Source organism: Sapajus apella, unplaced genomic scaffold (assembly GCF_009761245.1).
Source record: "Sapajus apella isolate SASKATOON/1434 unplaced genomic scaffold, GSC_monkey_1.0 scaffold232, whole genome shotgun sequence".
Classification (NCBI taxonomy): Eukaryota; Metazoa; Chordata; class Mammalia; order Primates; family Cebidae; genus Sapajus; species Sapajus apella.
Window position 1 is genome coordinate 514,658 of NW_022437172.1, and position 17,975 is coordinate 532,632.

The 17,975-nt window shown below is 47.5% G+C and overlaps 1 long non-coding RNA gene across 1 annotated transcript; it reads right to left on the bottom strand.

Moving 5' to 3' along the window:
* Positions 1-6,885: 6,885 nt before the first annotated feature.
* On the bottom strand, positions 6,886-9,924 carry LOC116544828. The gene is made up of 2 exons (XR_004266052.1): positions 9,518-9,924; positions 6,886-8,462 (listed from the first exon to the last, which is right to left on the bottom strand). It is a non-coding gene; the product is annotated as an uncharacterized LOC116544828 (long non-coding RNA).
* Between the last annotated feature and the right edge of the window lie 8,051 nt (positions 9,925-17,975).

The following is a 17,975-nucleotide window of genomic DNA, read 5'->3' on the forward strand; positions in this document are numbered from 1 at the left end:
GTTTACACGTGTTTGAGAAAATGATAGCAAAAAATAAATTAGGTCAGCCCTGAGGGTCCGTGACAGTTTTTCTTTTTTTTTCTTTAGAAGGATGCCACCTATTACTCTACTCAAGAAATACTACCAGCCTGGGTGACATATTAAGATCTCATCTCTACAAAAGAAAGAAAAATTTAGCTGGGCATAGTGGTATTGCAGTGGGGTCATTGTCTGGGGTAAATACCCAGGGTTCATTGTCTCATGCCAAGAAGATTGAGGACACTGACACACGTGAGGAGTGAGTTTAGGAGCAGAGGGTTAATAAGCAGTAAAAAGAGAAAGGAGATTGCATGTGGTGGCTCATGCCTGTAATCCCAGCACTTTGGGAGACCAAGGTGGGTGGATCACGAGGTCAGGAGTTTGAGACCAGGCTGACCAACATGGTGAAACCCTGTCTCTACTAAAAATACAAAAAAATTAGCCAGTTGTGGTGGTGGGTGCCTATAATACTAGCTACTCAGGACGCTGACATAGGAGAATTGCTTGAACCTGGGAGGTGGAGGTTGTAGTGAGCTAAGATCGCTCCACTGCACTCCAGCCTGGGCGACAGAGAAAGACTTTGTCTCAAAAAAAAGAAAGAGAAAGGCAAACAGGTCTCTCTCCCTTGTGAGAGAGAGGGGTTCCTGATAAAGAAAATCCAGCCCTCGGACTCCATCCAATTTTAAACTTAGGCTTGAAAAGATGGTATCTGATTTTCATAAGGCCTACAGATTGGTTCAACCAGGTGTGACATTTACATAGTGCATGGGGGAGGCTGGTCACCCCATCCTAACCTTGTGCAAATGGGGTATTCGCCTGGCTGGCACCATACTGTCTTCTCCTTACTGGTCCACATGATTTGGCAAAGAGAAGGGAAGATGGAACCTCCATGTTGGACATGCCTAGACAAAGGTAGCCTTTTCCTATTGGCACAGCTGCTGGCATTCACCTGTGCAAGCTTCCAGCTAGCTTGTCTCTGTCTGCAGCTTAATTTTATAGGCTGCTCTTTTGGGGACTGTTTTTCATTAAAAGGAAAACCTTACTAAGGACTTCTTTGCCCTCATTATATACCTAGATAATTTCTTCTTAACTCCTATATCAGTATGTGCGCCTGTAGCCTCAGATACATGGGAGGCTGAGGTAGGAGGATCGTTTGAGCCTCGAAGTTTAAGTCTGCAGTGGGCTATGATTGAATCACTGCACTCCAGTCTAGGTGACAGAACAAGACACTGACTCTAAAAAAAAATGGGAGAAAAAAAGACACACTAGATTAAAATGGTCAGAAATATATGCTCCATCCTGCAGGAAATGGCACAGGGCTTCTCTAGCCAGGAAAGTTCACCTTTTCTCCAGGTGACAGAGATGAATTCTATCCACTGATCAAGATGCTGCCCACGGAATAGAGGTTGTTCCCCTCACAGTCGCGGCAGCCGTGTTCAAACTTAAAGGGGTCCACTGACTTTTAGACTTAATTTTTTTTTTGGAGGCAGGGGTCTTATTCTGATGCCCAGGCTGGAGTGGTGATGTGATCACAGCTCACTGCAACCAGGGTAGTTTTTAAATTTTTTGTTTTTTAGAGACAAGGTCTTACTGTTTGTTTTTTTGTTGTTGTTTTTTGAGACAGAGTCTTGCTCTGTCTCCCATTGTCTCCCAGGCTGGAGTGCAGTGGCACAATCTCAGCTCACTGCAACACTCCAGCTCCCAGGTTCAAGTAGTTTTTCTGCCTCAGCCTCCATGTAGCTGGGATTACAGGTGTGCACCACCATGCCCAACTATTTTTTTGTATTTTTAGTAGAGATGTGGTTTTGCCATATTGCCCAGACTGTTCTCAAACTCCTGACCTCAGGTGATCCAGCCTCCTTGGCCTCCCAAGGAGCTGGGATTATAGGTGTAACCACCACGCCCAGCCAGATGTGTCGCTATTTTGCCCAGTCTGGTCTCAGACTCGTGGCCTCAAGCATCCTCCCACCTCGTCCTCTGGAAGCACTGGAATTACAGGTGTGAGTGCTCTGCCCGGCCTGCACAGTAGGTTTAAATCTCATCAGGTGACAGAAAGTTGAGACTTGCCTTCAGCCTCCAGAAGGCTGCACAGTGGGAAGACACTCTTGAGATTCAGATTGGTCTTGGCTCCCTGTCAGAAAGAGATTTTCTCCCTTAGAACAACCTGTCTTCAGAGTTTATCAAGCAGATACTGAGTGATTGATTACCTGGACAGGTGGGCGGGCGTCCACTGGGGGATCAGGTAAGATGAGATTGCTTTCTTGGAGGAATATGAGCCCATTAACCATTTATTAGGGATGATAATAATCTCTGGTGAGGCAAGACAGTATCCTGTCTTCTGGAACCATCCACAGCCTCACTGATCCCTCTTTGGGTCTCCTTATTTCCATTCTTCATTCCTTGCTTTTGGGCAATCAGTATTGGGAGGCTATATCAATACCCAGCATAGGAAGTCAAGCTGGAAGCCACATGTGTGAGGTCCATCCATTGGCTGGTGCCTCTTTAGGGGAAAGAACACTGGAATCTCCTAATATGCCTAGAGCCCCATTCATGCCAATAGGCACATACCCTGTTTCATAACTGCTTGGGCTACAGGGTGGAAGCCCCATATGTCGCTTCTGTTTTCCTCTTCCAAATAGGAGATTCCAAGGGCAAAACACATATTTCTCTCTTCATCACAGTGCCTTGCACTTAGTGCATTTCAACTCAATCTCCCTCCTCCTTTTCTCTCTCTCTCTCTCTCTCTTCATTTTCCAAGAAATTGTAAAGGCCAGGCACAGTGGCCCACACCTGGAATCCCAGCATTCGGGGAGGCCAAGCGGGGCAGATCACTTGAGGTCAGGAGTTCGAGACCAGCCTGGCCAACATGGTGAAAGTCCATCTCTACTAATAATACAAAAATTAGCCAGGTGTGGTGGCAGTTACCTGTAATTTCAGCTACTCAGGAGACTGAGACAGGAGAATTGCTTGAACTTGGGAGACGTAGGTTGCAGTGAGTCAAGATGGCGTCACTGCACTCCAGCCTGGAAAACAGAGGAAGACAGAAAGAAAGAAAGAAAGAAAGAAGGAAGGAAGGAAGGAAGGAAGGAAGGAAAGAGAGAGAGAGAGAGAGAGAGAGAGAGAGAGAAAGGAAGGAAGGAAGGAAGGAAAAAGAAAAGAAAAGAAAAGAAAAAGAGAAGGAACAAAAGAAAAAGAAAGGAAGGAAGGAAGGAAGGAAAAAGAAAAGAAAAGAAAAGAAAAAGAGAAGGAACAAAAGAAAAAGAAAGAAAGAAGAAGAAGGAGAAGGAGAAGAAGGAGGAGGAGGAGGAGAAGGAAAGAAGGAAGGAAGGAAGGAAGGAAGGAAGGAAGGAAGGAAGGAAGGAAGGAAGGAGGAGGGCAGGGAGAGAAAGAAAAAAAAAATTGTAAGGAGCAAACCACAGAGGTGTCCAAATAAATTTGTTGAACAGAGCTGAAATACACCTCTGCAGTTTGGGTTTGAGCAGTGATCCCCAACCTTGGGTCTAAGGAGACTTATCTGAGAAGTGAGAAAACAGGGAAACCAAGACACTCAGAGATTCATGATTGTGGGACATTAAGAACTGATAATCTGCCTGCCATGGGAGCTCAGATAAAACATGAGGCTGACACCCTGACAGCCAAGAGGGACCAGGCTCCTAGCTCCAGCCACTGGGCTTATTGAAGCCTGGAAAGGCTTCATGAACCTCCCAGTTCTGCACACAGACTCCAAGCCCCTTGCAAGCCTTTTCCTGGCTGGCTGTGACCCCAGCCTTCCCAAAAAAGCCTTGGCAAAGAGGAGAGAGGAGAAACAGCACATCAATCAGGGACAGCTCGTTCACTGCAGCCCTGTGGGAGTGGCCTGCTCTGCCCAGGGGCCTCACTTTATGAAACCACATTGTTTTTCAAGGATGATTAAAAAAAATATCAGATAAAAAATAATGGCCTCAGAAACCCACATACGAAGGCTTGGAGTAGCTTAAAAGGGCGGCGGCTGGCCCCCAGTGTGCTGGCTCTGTCTTTTCCAATTTTTCTCCTTCTCTACCCCCCAGTGTTTATCTAACCAGAAAGAAAGCATATGAGATATCTGAAACCACAGAGATTCGAAGGCATGGCTTTGACAGCTTGAGCATTGATCAGGACGACCGTCTGCAACTTTTTTTTTTTTCCATATACATTGAGTGGCAAAAAATTAGAGGAAAGAGAAAGAAATGGCCACAGATGGTGGAGGATGGGAGCTCTGGCGTGAGGGGAAGGGGCCGGTCAGGGCGGGAGGATAACATAGCCAGAGCCTGGCTTCCTTCCTTTCCCGCATTCTCCTGGGGAAGGGGGGACCATGATGGGTGCTCAGATCAGGAAACAGATCTGTCACGTCTCAAACTATAGATGATGCCAAAAGCTGACACAATGAAGGAGGGTGAGATTTCCCTGGAGCTCAAGGCTTGCAGTTTGTTGCCCTGGCCATCCCTGTGCAGAGATACAGGATCTCCAGAACTTATTTTTTTCTTTGTTTTTGCTTTTGAGACAGAGTCTCAGTCTGTTGTCCAGGCTGCAATGTAGTGGTGCGATCTTGGCTCACTGCAACCTCCGCCTCTGGGGCTCAAGAGATTCTCCTGCCTCAGCCTCCCAAGTAGCTGGGATTACAGGCTCATGCTACCACACCTGGTGAATTTTTGTATTTTTTACTAAGAGACGAGGTTTTTTTTTTTTTATGTTGTCAAGGCTGTTCTCGGACTCCTAGGGATCTCCAGAACTTTTATTTTATTTATTTTTTCAAAATGGAGTGTTGCTCCATCACCCAGGCTGGAGTGCAGTGGTGCAATATCAGCTGACTACAACCTCCACCTCCTGGGCTCAAGTGATTCTCTTGTCTCAGCCTCCCAAGTAACTGAGATTACAGGGTCACGCTACCATGCCCAGCTAATTTTTGTATTTATAGTAGAGATGGGGCTTCACCATGTTGGTCAGGTTGGTCTCAAACTCCTAGGGGTCTCCAGAACTTTTATTTTATTTATCTGTGTATTTACCTATTTTTGAGATGGAGTCTTGCTCCATCATCCAGGCTAGAGCACAGTGGTACCATCTCATCTCACTACAACCTCTGCCTCCTGGGCTCAAGCAATTCTCCTGTCTCAGCCTCTCAAGTACCTGGGATTATAGGCTCATGCTACCACGCCCAGCTAATTTTTGTATTTTTAGTAGAGATGGGGTTTTACCATGTTGACCAGGCTGGTCTTGAACTCCTGACCTCAAGTGATCTGCCCTCCTCAGCCTCCCAAAGTGCTGGGATTACAGATGTGAGCCACTGTACCCAGCCATCCAGAACTTTTAAATTCTCCCAAAGGACTTAGGACCAATTATTTCCTCCCCACCAGGGTGCTACTTCTTTTTCCTTTTCCTCATTCTCTCCTGCTTCATCAACTCCTCTTCTCTGCATTGGTCCCTTGCCACTCCCAGTGCCATCAGGCCCAGATGGGATCCCATGCAGTCAAGAGGGGGTTGTCCTGTGATGCTGGCCTCAAGCTCTGAGCAGTCTCCCCAGGTATTCCAGTCCCATGGGGGGAAGCTGCTGGCAGATGTTGCTGATGTGAACAGGCCACCTAGGTTATAGGACCTTGTAACCAAGGGTCAGAGCTCAGAGCACACATGCTGGTGTCAGAGAATCTCCCAGGGGTCCTGAGCCAGCAGCCTCCATGCCACATAAACAAGCAAACTGGGACATCTTGTCCTGCCACAGTGTGGCCCTAAAAATGAGGGGGTGCCAGACGCAGTAGCTCATGCCTGTAACTTCAGCATTTTGGGAGGCCAAGGTAGATGGATCACTTGAGGTCAGGAGTTCCAGACCAGCCTGGCCAACATGGTGAAAACCTGTCCCTACTAAAAATATAAAAATCAGCTGGGTGTTTTGGCTCATCCCTGTAATCCCAGATGCTCGGGAGGCTGAGGCAGGAGAATCGCTTGAACCCAGGAGGTGGAGGTTGCAGTGAGCTGAGATTGTGCCACTGCACTCCAGCCTTGGTGACAGAGTGAGGCTGTCTCAAAAAAAAAGAGGGGTACTCATCTCTCTCAAGTTCCAAGATGCTTGCTGATGTCTTTACCTCAAGGGTGCAGTCTTGTAAGTACAAATGGGCCCCAAGTGCGGTGAGTGTAAGCTCTGACTTGCTGACTCTGTCCTGTGGGACTGGAGGCTGTGGGCTCCACACCCCAAGGATCTGTCCCAAAGCCCTGTCTCCAGCTCTCCCTTAACCAACCTCACACAGGGGATCTGAAGATATCTAGCTCTTTCCACCATCACCCTCAGGCTCTGATGGTTAAGATTCACCACCCCTCATGACAAAACAGCAGGATTTTGTCTCACTGCAACCTCCGCTTCCCTGGTTCAAGTGATTCTCTTGCCTCAGCCTCCCAAGTAGCTGGAACTACAGGTGCCCACTACCATGCCTGGCTAATTTTTTTTTTTTTTGGTAGAGATGGAGTTTTACTATGTTGACCAGGCTGTTCTCAAACTCCTGACCTCGTCATCCGCCTGCCTTGGCCTCCCAAAGTGCTGGGGTTACAGGCATGAGCCACCATGCCTGGCCAAGAATCTTATTAAAAAATTAAAAAGACATGTTGTGTACCTGTCACCTCAGTTACTTAGGAGGCTGAGGTGGGAGGATCATTTGAACCCAAGAGTTTAAGGCTGCAGCGGGTCATGACTGCACCACTGTACTCCAGCCTGACAGAGCCAGACCCCATGTCATAAATAAATAGATAAATAAATAACAGCAACCTCTCAATGCCAAAGAAGCCAACCCCCCCCCCCCGCATGTCTCCATCACTCCCCTCCAAACTTCCAGTTCTGGGGAAGTCAAGACACAAAGGAGGCTGCTCTGGGAAGTGCTAACATGTATTTATTTTACAAGGTGGAAGATGGGGTGAGGAGATGATCACCCATAAGATGTCACCAAATGAGACTGTGAATCCCACATAGGGCAAAGGGGAAGCTACAGGATTCAGCTCTGGGCGGTGCTTGACCAGCGACAGCGTTGTGGAGACAGACGAGGACTAGGAGATGGGGCAGCCTTCTGTGGGGGCCTCCACAGGGCAGGGCTAAGCTGCATGCTTCTGGCCAGTGATATGGGCCAAACCCACACCCCACTCATTCTTCTTATCCCCCTCATTCCCATCCAGGTGAGCAATGAAGCAGCAAGCCAAGGGCCACACAGCTAAGTCAGCATCGTCACATGCTCCAGAATGCACAGCCAGACATGCATGCACACTCCCTGCCACGCACAGCACAGAGGCACACACATGCTCATGCATGCACACGTGTTCATATATTAACTCTGATTTATATGTGCACCCTAACCAGAGGGCAAAAAAAAAAATATTACTCTTCAGAGAGGAAACGATTGCCTTCTCCTCTGCCAGCCAGCAGAGCATGGAGTGAAATGAGGTGAGCTGAAAGCATCTTCGAGGTTCCTGGAAGCCTTCGCTGCAGCCCTTAGGTTCTGGATGAAGGGTCCCTTCTGCTCCCGGGGATAGCCTCTGTGACTTGGGGCTCCCGGTTCTTGACCCAGCTCCATCCTGCAGGGCCCTCGTGGCTTAGGCCATGCTGCAGGCTTAGCCTGTTTCTGTCTCTGGCTTCCTCTAGACAGAGGCAGGAGAGCTGGCTCAAGCACGTTGATATAAGCCTAGTGCCCAGGTGACCAGGAGGGAAAGCATCAGCTCCGTCTAGGTAATCTCAGGAGGGGCCAGAAGAGTCCAGAGCTGCAGTGCCCAAAGCCACACTGGTGGGAAGAGTTGGGGGCAGTGGCTGCCTTGGGGTGTGAACAGGCAGGTGTCATCTGGGCAGAAGCAACCTCGGAGGAAGCTGAGTGCCCAGTCCTTGCTGCCTCCTTTTAGGGTGAGGAGCTAGGACATGGCTAAAGCCCCCCTGCCTCCCACCATGTTGATGGCTGGAGCTGAGCAGCTGCTGCTGCAGGAGACAAGACGCAGGAGGGGACTCTGCTGGTCCCAGGTCCTGATTCGGGGATGGCAGATGCGGTGGAGAACTGGACAGTCTCACTCCTCAGTACCAGGTCCACATCAGAGGCTGCAGAAGACACCTCTCAGTTTCCCAGAGAAGGGGCGAGGGCTTTTCCAGGGTGCAGGAACCCTGTGGGCAGCTGAATGCCTGAGGGGGACAGAGTATCCATCTGGGGTCCCCGTGCTGCCTTGGAAGAGCCCTGGGGAGCCTGCCGAGCACCTGCCAACCCCTTGCTGTCTCTCTGCCAGGGTGGCTGGTCCAGAGGTTGGCTGGTCCTGGGGGCCAGGCTCCAGTGCCCCGCTTCCTCTCTCTACTTGATGGAGTTCTTAATGGTCCACCTCTGACCTGTGCAGCTGCAAAGGATGAGGTCAATGCCAGCCAGGCCCCAGTTCTCCACCTCCAGGCAGCGCCCCATGCCCTTGTTCATGATGGCTCCATTCTGGAAGGGGACAACATCAAGAACAGAGGAGGAGAGAGAGAGGGAAAGGGAGAGGGAGAGATAGAGGAAAAAGACAGGAGAGAGAAAATGAGAAAGAAAAAAAGGAAAAGAAGAGAGAGACAGAGAAAGAGACAAAGAGAAGACAGAGAGAGAGGAGAGAAAAAAGGAGGGGAGAGGAGAAAGAGGAGACAGACAGAAGAAAAAGAGAAAGATACAGGAGAGAGAAAGAAAAGAAAAGAGACAAAGAGAAGGCAAAGGGAATAGGGATAGAAAAAGAGGGAAGAGAGAGAAGAGAGGGAAAGGGAAAGAGAAAGTGGAGAGAAAGGAAAAAGCAAGGAGAGGGAAAGAGCGAAGATAGAGGGAGAAAAGAGGAGAGAGGAGAGAAAAGAAAGAGAAGAGAAAGGTGGAGAGAGGGAGGGAGAGGGAGAGGAAGAGAGAGAGAGATAGAGAGAGAGAGCGACAGAGAAGGAGAGACAAAGAAAGAGAGGGAGAAAGGCTTAACCATCATGGTGCCTGGCACATAGCTTCTTGCAGAAAATCAATTCCACCGAAGTTCTTTTCATGGAGCTGGGACAGGGAATCATGAGACCTCCTCTGCACACGTTGAAGTCAGAACCTAAATAAGCTTCTCTGGGTTTGAGTGTCTGAATCAGGTGAGGAGCATTGGTGGGGATGGGGTCGGGTTGGGGAGTTTCCTGGGACATTCTTGGTCTGATATTCTCAGGCCCACTGGCTGTGGGTACTTAGTGAATTTCAGGGAAGTCCCTCCTCACTACTCTCTCAGGATTGATCAGAGCTCAAAGGAGGTGGGAATCAGAAATGATCAGAATTGATCACAGCCTAGCACTGAGGTAGGAATCAGAAATGCTGCTCATGCAGAAACTCCACAGATGTCCTCAGGAAGTGCCTTGGGAATACAAGCCCAGCCCGGGGCGGGGAGATCTGGGCTCAGGGTTGCACTTTGTTGGGGATCCCTGGGGAAGCGGGATTCCCCTCTGTGGTCTGCAGCCTCTTGCCCCTACTCTGGGTGCTGGCCTGGTCCATACAGTGTTCACCTGGAAGAAGTTCCAGCACTTGTACTGGGTGCTCTTGACCTTGTCCCAGTCCAGGAGCTGGGGCAGCAGGCTCTTAGAGTTGTCAACCAGGCAGCGGGTGTCAGGAAGGAGTGTGGTGGTCCCCAGGGTGCCCAGGTGCAGAAAGCCTTCCTTGGTGTAGTGGGCAAGCTGTTGAAAGAGCAAGCCACAGGGAAATGGGAGTGGGAGGCAGGAGTGAGACCTTAGGAAGAAGCCGGCTTCACCACTGCTGTCTATCAATACTGCATTCCTGGTCAGCACCCCAGTCCTGTCACTCCTGCCATTTGCTCAGCTCACAGAGAGTCCTGCTCCAGAAAGCCTCCCAGGCTTCCTGAGCCTGGATACAGAGTCCCCAGGGTGACTCTCTGGTGTTTTCCTAAGTATACCCAGTCCATGTTTGAGGACCTAGTCTTCTGTTCACCAACAGAAGATGAAGAAGCTGGATGTCTGATTTCTAAATTGTTCCACTCAGAGGGTAGATGGGTGGGCCATCTTGAACAAGTCACTTAACCTCTCCGAGTTTCCATTTCCTCCTCACTTAGGGGGATTGACTACATCTACCCTGCTGCAAAAGGCTCAAAGAGGCACTTTACTGAAGAAGAAACAGGCATTAAACAGTACTCAACCTCACAGGTACTCAAAGAAACAAAAATCTAAAATAATGAGATACCACATTTTAGAAAAGAAATTAGTTTGGGCACTGTGGCTCACACCTATAATCCCAGCACTTTGGGAGGCTGAGGCAGGTGGATCACTTGAAGCCAGGAGTTCGAGACCAGCCTGACCAACATGGCCAGACTCTGTCTCTTCTAAAACTAAAACAATTAGCCAGGTGTGATGGTGCACACCTATAATCCTAGCTACTCAGGAGGCTGAGGCAGGAGAATTGCTTGAATCTGGGAGGTGGAAGTTGCAGTGAACCGAGGTCATGCCACTGCACTCCAACCTGGGCACCAGAACCAGACTCTGCCTCAAAAAACAAACAAACAAAACCAAAAAGCCTGAAACTAAAATAAGAGATTATTCACATTTTGGTGACAAGTCTAAGATGCTAAGATGGGCCTTCTCACTGTTGAGTTGGAGGGAGGGTAGATTACTACAACCTTTCAAAAAGGAGATTTCTAAGTATATGCTTTGTGCTTTTAAAATGTTCGTGGCCTTTGATCCAATTAATCCACTTTTATGCTCAAAGGACAGGAACAGAGGACATACAAGTGGCCAGCAAACACATGAAAAAATGCTCATTACTAATCATCAGAGACGTGCAAATGAAAACCACAATGAGATACCATCTCACACCAGGATGGCTATTTTTTTTTTTTTTTGAGATGGAGTCTTGCTGTGTCACCCAGGCTACACTGCAGTGGCTTGATCTCGGCTCACTGCAACCTCTACCTCCCAGGTTCAAGTGATTCTCCTGTCTCAGCCTCCCGAGTAGCTAGAATTACAGGTGCCTGCCACTGTGTCCGGGTAATTTTTGTATTTTTAGTAGAGACAGGGTTTCACCATGTTGGCCAGGCTGATCTTGAACTTCTGACCTCGTGATCCACCCACCTGGGCCTCCCAAAGTGCTGGGATTACAGGCGTGAGCCACCGCGCCCAGCCTGGAATGGCTATTAAGACATCAAAAAATAACAGATGTTGGTGAGGCTGCAGAGAAAAGGGAATGTTTATTCACGGCTGGTGGGAAGGTCAATTGGTTCATCCACTGTGGGGAGAAGTTTGGAGGCTTATCAAATAACTGAAAACAAAACTACAGGTTTTAGTTAGAACTACCTGCAATCCCATTGCTGGGTGTCTACCCAAAGGAAAAGATATAATTCTACCAAAAAGACACATACACTTGCATGCACATTGCAACATTATTCACAATAGCAAAGATATGCAATCAGCCTAGGTGCCCATACAAGGCAAATTGGATGAAGAAAATGTGCAGATACAGCATGGAATACACTACAGCCATGAAGAAGAACAACATCAGGTCTGTTGCAGCATGGATGTAGCTGGAGGCCATTATCCTAAGAGAATTAATGCAGAATCACAAATACTGTGTGTTCTCACTTGTGAGTGGAAGCTAAACATTGGGTATTTATGGACATAAAGATGGAAATTACAAACACTGGGAATGCCAGAAGGAGGGAGGCAGAAAGGAAGGCAAGAAAACCTGCCTATTGGGTATTATGCTCACTACCTGGGTGACAGTTTCAAGCATACCCCAAACCAAACATGTCCATGTACCCCTGAATCAAATAAAAATAGAAATTAAAAAGAATTCATTGTTAGAACTCTGTGATATGGGATCAGCTGCCCAGCGGCCTGTATGTAGCATGGGTTAGCAGCAGTGGCAAACCCAGACACTGGCCCCAGTAGCGTAGAACCCAGTACTGGACACTGCCATGGTCAGCCTGCAGGTGCGGGAGGGAAGGAGGCACTCAGTCACAACTCTGCAGCTGCACAGTGCCCAGTGCCCGCAAACCCATGCTCTGGGCCAGGGCCAAGGAAAAGTGGACACTCAGGTGAGAGGGCGGTACACTTGGCGACCCTCAGACCCCTGGGGAGCAGCCCCTCCAGCATCTACCATGGGCTCAGCCACAGTTGTCACCTGGAAATGGCGCGAGTCAGTATTAGTGGCAACCCCTGGCCCTGTCCTCCCCCACCAGCAGCAGGAAGCCCAGGGCCAGGTGTGGCCATGGCGCTTAATTTAGGTGGTCCGCCACGTAGCTGCAAGGGGGTGGAAACCCACGCTCAGCCTCATCCTGGGGGCTGCAGTGGGCCCAGAGCCCGAGACCCACGCTCTGTGCTTCGGCCAAGGAAGCAGGGACCTTAGGGTGGGGGAAGGTGCATTGGACTATGCTCAGGCTGTCTGAGAGCAGCCCTGTGGCCTCCGCCTTTCATTCTACTGCACCTGTCACCTGTAGATGGCTTGTGGCAGCAGCAATGGCAACCCCTGATCCTGCCCTCCTCCACCAACAAGGTGGACCCAAGGGCCAGACCCCGCTGTGACGCCCAAATCAGGCCCTGCAGCATAAGGAGGGCGGGAATTGATGCTCAGCCCCATCTCAGTGGCTGCAGGGTACCCAGCGCCCCTGACCGGCGCCCTGGACGTGAGTCAAAGAGGAGGGGACCCTAGAAAGGGAGAGCGGTGCACTCAGCAACCACTCTGGAACCAGCCCTGCCAGCCTGTGCTGAGGGCTCAACCTGCAAATGGTGCAGGGCCGGAGCAGTGCAACCCGGAGCCTGCCTGAGGCACCAGGACTGCGGCTCCCAGGGCCAGATGCAACCGGGCGCCTAATTTGCAGAAGGGCGAGAGCCGGCGCTCAGCCCCATCCCTGAGGCTGCACAGCGCCCAGCGCCTGGACCCCGCACTCTGGGCGGGGCCAAGGAAGGTGGACCCTAGGTGGTGCACTGGGCGACTCTCAGGCCATCTGGGGCCAGCCTCTGCCATGGGTTCAGCTGCAGCTGCCACCTGCACAGGGCACTCGGCAGCACAGGTGGTGACCTCCAAGCCTGCCTGAGCCCCCAGTGCCGTGGACACCAGGACCCGGCACTCCCTGGCAACTCATTCGGGCTGTCCACTGCACAGCTGCAGGAGAGCGGGAGCCAACCTCAGCCCCGTGCCAGCCCCTGTTCAGCGCCTGCTGTCCCTCACTGTGGGGGCTAGGCCAGCGACCTGACACCAACCACACAGACTACAGTGCCAGAGCCTCAGTGCTGAAGCCCGGCCATTGCGAAGCCACTCCGGTGGTGCAGAGTGCCCGTGCCTGCACCTGAAGATGCTGCAGGGCCAGACAGGCCCTCCTCCTCAGGCCGGGCGGGAGGCACGCCTGCGACCCTGCACCTGCGACCCTGCACCTGAGATCCTGCACCTGCGATCCTGCACCTGTGATCCTGCACCTGAGATCCTGCACCTGCGATCCTGCACTTGTGATCCTGCACCTGTGATCCTGCAACTGCGGTCCTGCGCCTGTGATCCTGCACCTGTGATCCTGCACCTGTGACCCTGCACCTGAGATCCTGCACCTGCGATCCTGCACTTGTGATCCTGCACCTGTGATCCTGCAACTGCAGTCCTGCGCCTGTGATCCTGCACCTGTGATCCTGCAACTGCGGTCCTGCGCCTGCGACCCTGCACCTGAGATCCTGCACCTGCGATCCTGCACCTGTGATCCTGCAACTGCGATCCTACACCTGAGATCCTGGGGCCGCCCGGGCGAGCCCAGCGGCGCCCGGAGCTGCAGCCGCACCTGCGGTCGCGCGCCGCCTGCCTGGGAGCGGCTTCCGGAAGCCCAACGGCCACCGCGGTGCAGGCGCGCGCCCAACGGCTTTGCGAGGCTCACTCGGCCTGAGAGGTCGGAGGCTGCGAGTGTCGCTGCTGAAGGCTGTGGTGGACCGAGCTGGATCGCGGATTCTGAGCTAGATCTCAGATTTGGGGATCGCGGATTGGGAGTGGGATCGGGATCTGGGTTGGATCGGGGATTGGGGGCGGGGGCGGGGGCGGGGTCTGCGGGGTCGGGGCGGTGACGAGGTGACAGGGAGCTGCCCCGGCTCAGGAGCCAGAGGTTGGGGGTCTGAGAAGTCGCCACCATGAAGAAGCTGTTTCGCTTCTGGCGCCGCAGCCGCCGGGGGGAACAGGTGGAGGAACTGGACGACATCCACCAGGCGGCTGCCAAGGGCAACGTCGCTGAGGTGGAGCGCTTCCTGGCACTCAGTAGCAAAAACCTGAACGCCCCAGACAATCACGGAAGGTAGCCGACTCAGCCCGGGTTGGGAGGGAGTCCCCAGGCGCGCTTCCCCGCAGGCCCTGGGCCGGGCCTTGGAGGGCGTCAGGCACCCTCCCAGCGGCGGAGCCAAACAAAACCAAACAGAACCTCAGCTGCTTTCCGTCCCTCACAATTTCCTGGCGGGAGCAGTAGGTGCAGAATTTGAGTGATTTAACTCACAAAATCAAGTATATAAGGAGTGTGGGTTGGAGACCCCACAAGTGCTGAGGCAGAAGCCAGAAGCCTCAGCCTGTTCCTGTACAAATAATGAAGAAGAAAATAACTAGAGATACATCTATAGTAGTTATTCACAGATGATCTTAGTTATTCATAGGTAACCATTAAGATATATATATACTAAGGACACAGGGTGGGAGGGCTAGGCAAAGAGACCTGGACTTCTTACTTGACTTGAATGTGCACTTGAGGGTGCTTTGTGTAATATATTGTTTACTACAGCATCTTATATTTTCTGAGTTGAGTTTCAATAAATTACATTTTTTCACCCTCCCAAAAAACACAAACCAAAAACGTGCTGTTATATACATTATAGTAGGTGCCTAACGAGAGAACTCATTCCCCTATCAAAAATACCATGACTCATTCTCAGATAAAACTATCAGTTTTACATCCGTACCCACCTGTGGAGATAGGTTCTTTACTGAAGGTCCTTAGAGGGAAACTTGGAAGTGGTACATGGGTTCTGTGTTCTTGAGTGGAAAGACACTTTTTTCTCAAACTGTGAGCTCTTACGGTGTTTACCAATTTAACATAAACCAAAAGAAAATATCAAAGTTTTAACATTTTTGCATGACACCTGCTGTCTTTTACTATTGTGATGACATTTAAAAAATTGTATAATGGAGTGAAAAAACAGTACCTCCTCTAGATATCAAAATGTGCTATTAATTTTCACAATTAATTGTTTACTAACAGCCGAAAAGACAGATAAATGCATGAAACAGACTAGGAAATCTAGAAATACTAAAATTATGTAAGATATATATAAGAATTAATAATGTTAACAGTTATAAGTAGGAAAGGATGAATTATTAATGAAAAAAATGCTTGCTGTTTGAACCAAAACTAATGAAATTTCATGTCACAAACACGAGTTTCTGATGGAATACAGATTGAAATTTCTACATATGCAAATGAGAAAAGTACCAGAAGAAAACACAAATGCTTATTTTACAGGCACATTTTGTGTTGTCAAAGGCCTTCCTAAGAATGACCTCACAAACAGGCATTCTGAAGGTTAATTTAGCAAACTAAAAATTAAAACTGTGTTTCAGGAAAAAATTAACAAAATAAAAGAAATCGTACTTGAAAAATATTTACTATATTACATGTATATATATTCAGATGAAAAGTATGTTTTTATTTTACAAGGAATTTATATTACTATTATTTTTTGAGATCGAGTGCCACTTCTTTGCCCAAGCTGGAGTGCAATGGCACAATCTTGGCTCACTGCAACCTCTGCCTTCTGGGGTTAAGCAATTCTCCCGCCTCAGCCTCCCAAGTAGCTGGGATTACAGGCATGTGCCAGCACACACAGCTAATTTTTGTATTTTTAGTAGAGATGGGTTTCACTATGTTGGCCAGGCTGGTCTCAAACTCCTGACCTCAAGTGATCTGCTGCCTCAGCCTCCCAAAATTCTGGGATTACAGGTGTGAGCCCCTGTGCCCGGCCTATATTCTTCATTATGGATCATATGATATACATATTACTGATATGTATAACATATGTATTACAGATAAAATATGTTATATATATATCAGTATATATATATTAGATGAAAAGTTATATGTATGTATACGCATTAGATGAAAAATACATCCTCATTTTACAGGGAATTCTTTCAAATCAAATAATCAAAAACTCTAAAAGTGGTCAAGGTACTTATTTGCAGATGTACAATTTACTTTATGTACACAGGAAAACATCCTTTGCATTTCTGGTATAAGAATTTAAAAGAGGAATGAAACTATTTTCTAACCACAACGTTTGTGAGAATGTTTTATACTGTTGCTTAAAGTTCAAGTTGCTGATGACTTTTCAAATAGATAATTTGGTTGTAAGTACTACATTTTAAAAATGTGTATGCCCTTTACCCGTCAACTCCGTTATACTAAAATACTCTTTGGAAATAGAGATACATGCATTTTATTTTTCACAGCACTTATTTTATAAAGAACCCATAGACTGGATTCTATAAATAAATTCAGTTGAATCCATAGGATGGAATAATATGTGACCATTGAAGGTGACAATAGGTATAGAAGTACGTTGATGTGCAAAGATGTATTCTGTTGTAGCCAGTGATGAAAAAAGTAGTTTGATTATACATACACACAAACATACTATGGTCTTGTTTTACCAAAAAATATTTACAAAGTATCATCAAATTTGTAGTTTCTGATCATTTGCATATTAAGCAAAGTTTTTTATCCTTTTCCTTATCCCTGATTGTTGCATTGAATATGTACAAAACTTAGAGTAAATGTTTATTATTAATGAAATAATCTTTGGGAAGAGAGAAACATGAATCTTGCACAGATAAAAATAATTTCTCACTTTCTATTTTTTAACATTATTATTATTGTGTGTGCTGCTATCTTCTTTAAATTTTTAGCCTCTTGAGAAATAAAAAGGGTATGTTTTTATCTGTGTTTCCAAATTTTATTATGTGTATATTTTATTTTGTACATATATTTTACTTACATGTCGTTTCATTCAATTTATGCAAACAGTGATAGATTAATCATTTCATTTTAATTGTATTCTTTAAAAATAACAAATATAATTACTATTGTTAAAATATTGCTTTACAGGAGTTAACTTAAAAACATTGAACTCATCGACTGTATTTATCCGTTCTTTCATTTCACTTATTCATCAAACATAACTTGAGTACCTGTTATGTAGCAGAGTACCTGTATGTAACATGTTCTACTATTTCTCAAGACTCTTCTATTTTTAAAAACTTCATGTTTACCTGCCCTGCCGGCACAAGCTGAGAGATTTAAAATGGGAATATTAGGAAGTAATCTCATTGAAGCTTTGTCTCCCACCTTTCAAAAAAAAGCATTTCTGAAGTTAGAAAATAGCAGAAGATAACCTTTAACTGCCCTTTCAAAAGTTTATCAGTCTTAAATACTAGTATTAATCATTGGGAGGTCTTATTTGCATATATTTTTTAAAAATAAGCATTGAATAACGTGAGCTATGCATGTTCATTTAAATTATGACTTTTTTGTCTTCACATTGTTTGAAAAGCAAAGAATTAACTTGTTTAAAAAATGTATTATTGTTATTTCAGGGCTCTTTCCCCATAGTACCTTTAAGAACTAAAATGTATTTAAGTGCCAGTTATATGCCTAGAACTGCCCTAGACCTGCTCAGTATATCATATTCTACTTAGTGTAAGGTCTCGTGAATTGTGTGATGTCCCATTGTTGTATATATCAATATAATAATTTTTAAAATGCTACAAATTATAGTTATAATAAACCATGAATTATAAATGGCATTCCAATGTCAGAGGTGTGAAAATGTGGCTTACTCTTTATAAGTCATCCTGCAAAGTAGGTATAATTGTATCATTTTACTTAATTCAAATGTTTTTGTTAAGTAGTACTAATAGTGATAATTATAATATCTGGCTGGATGTAGT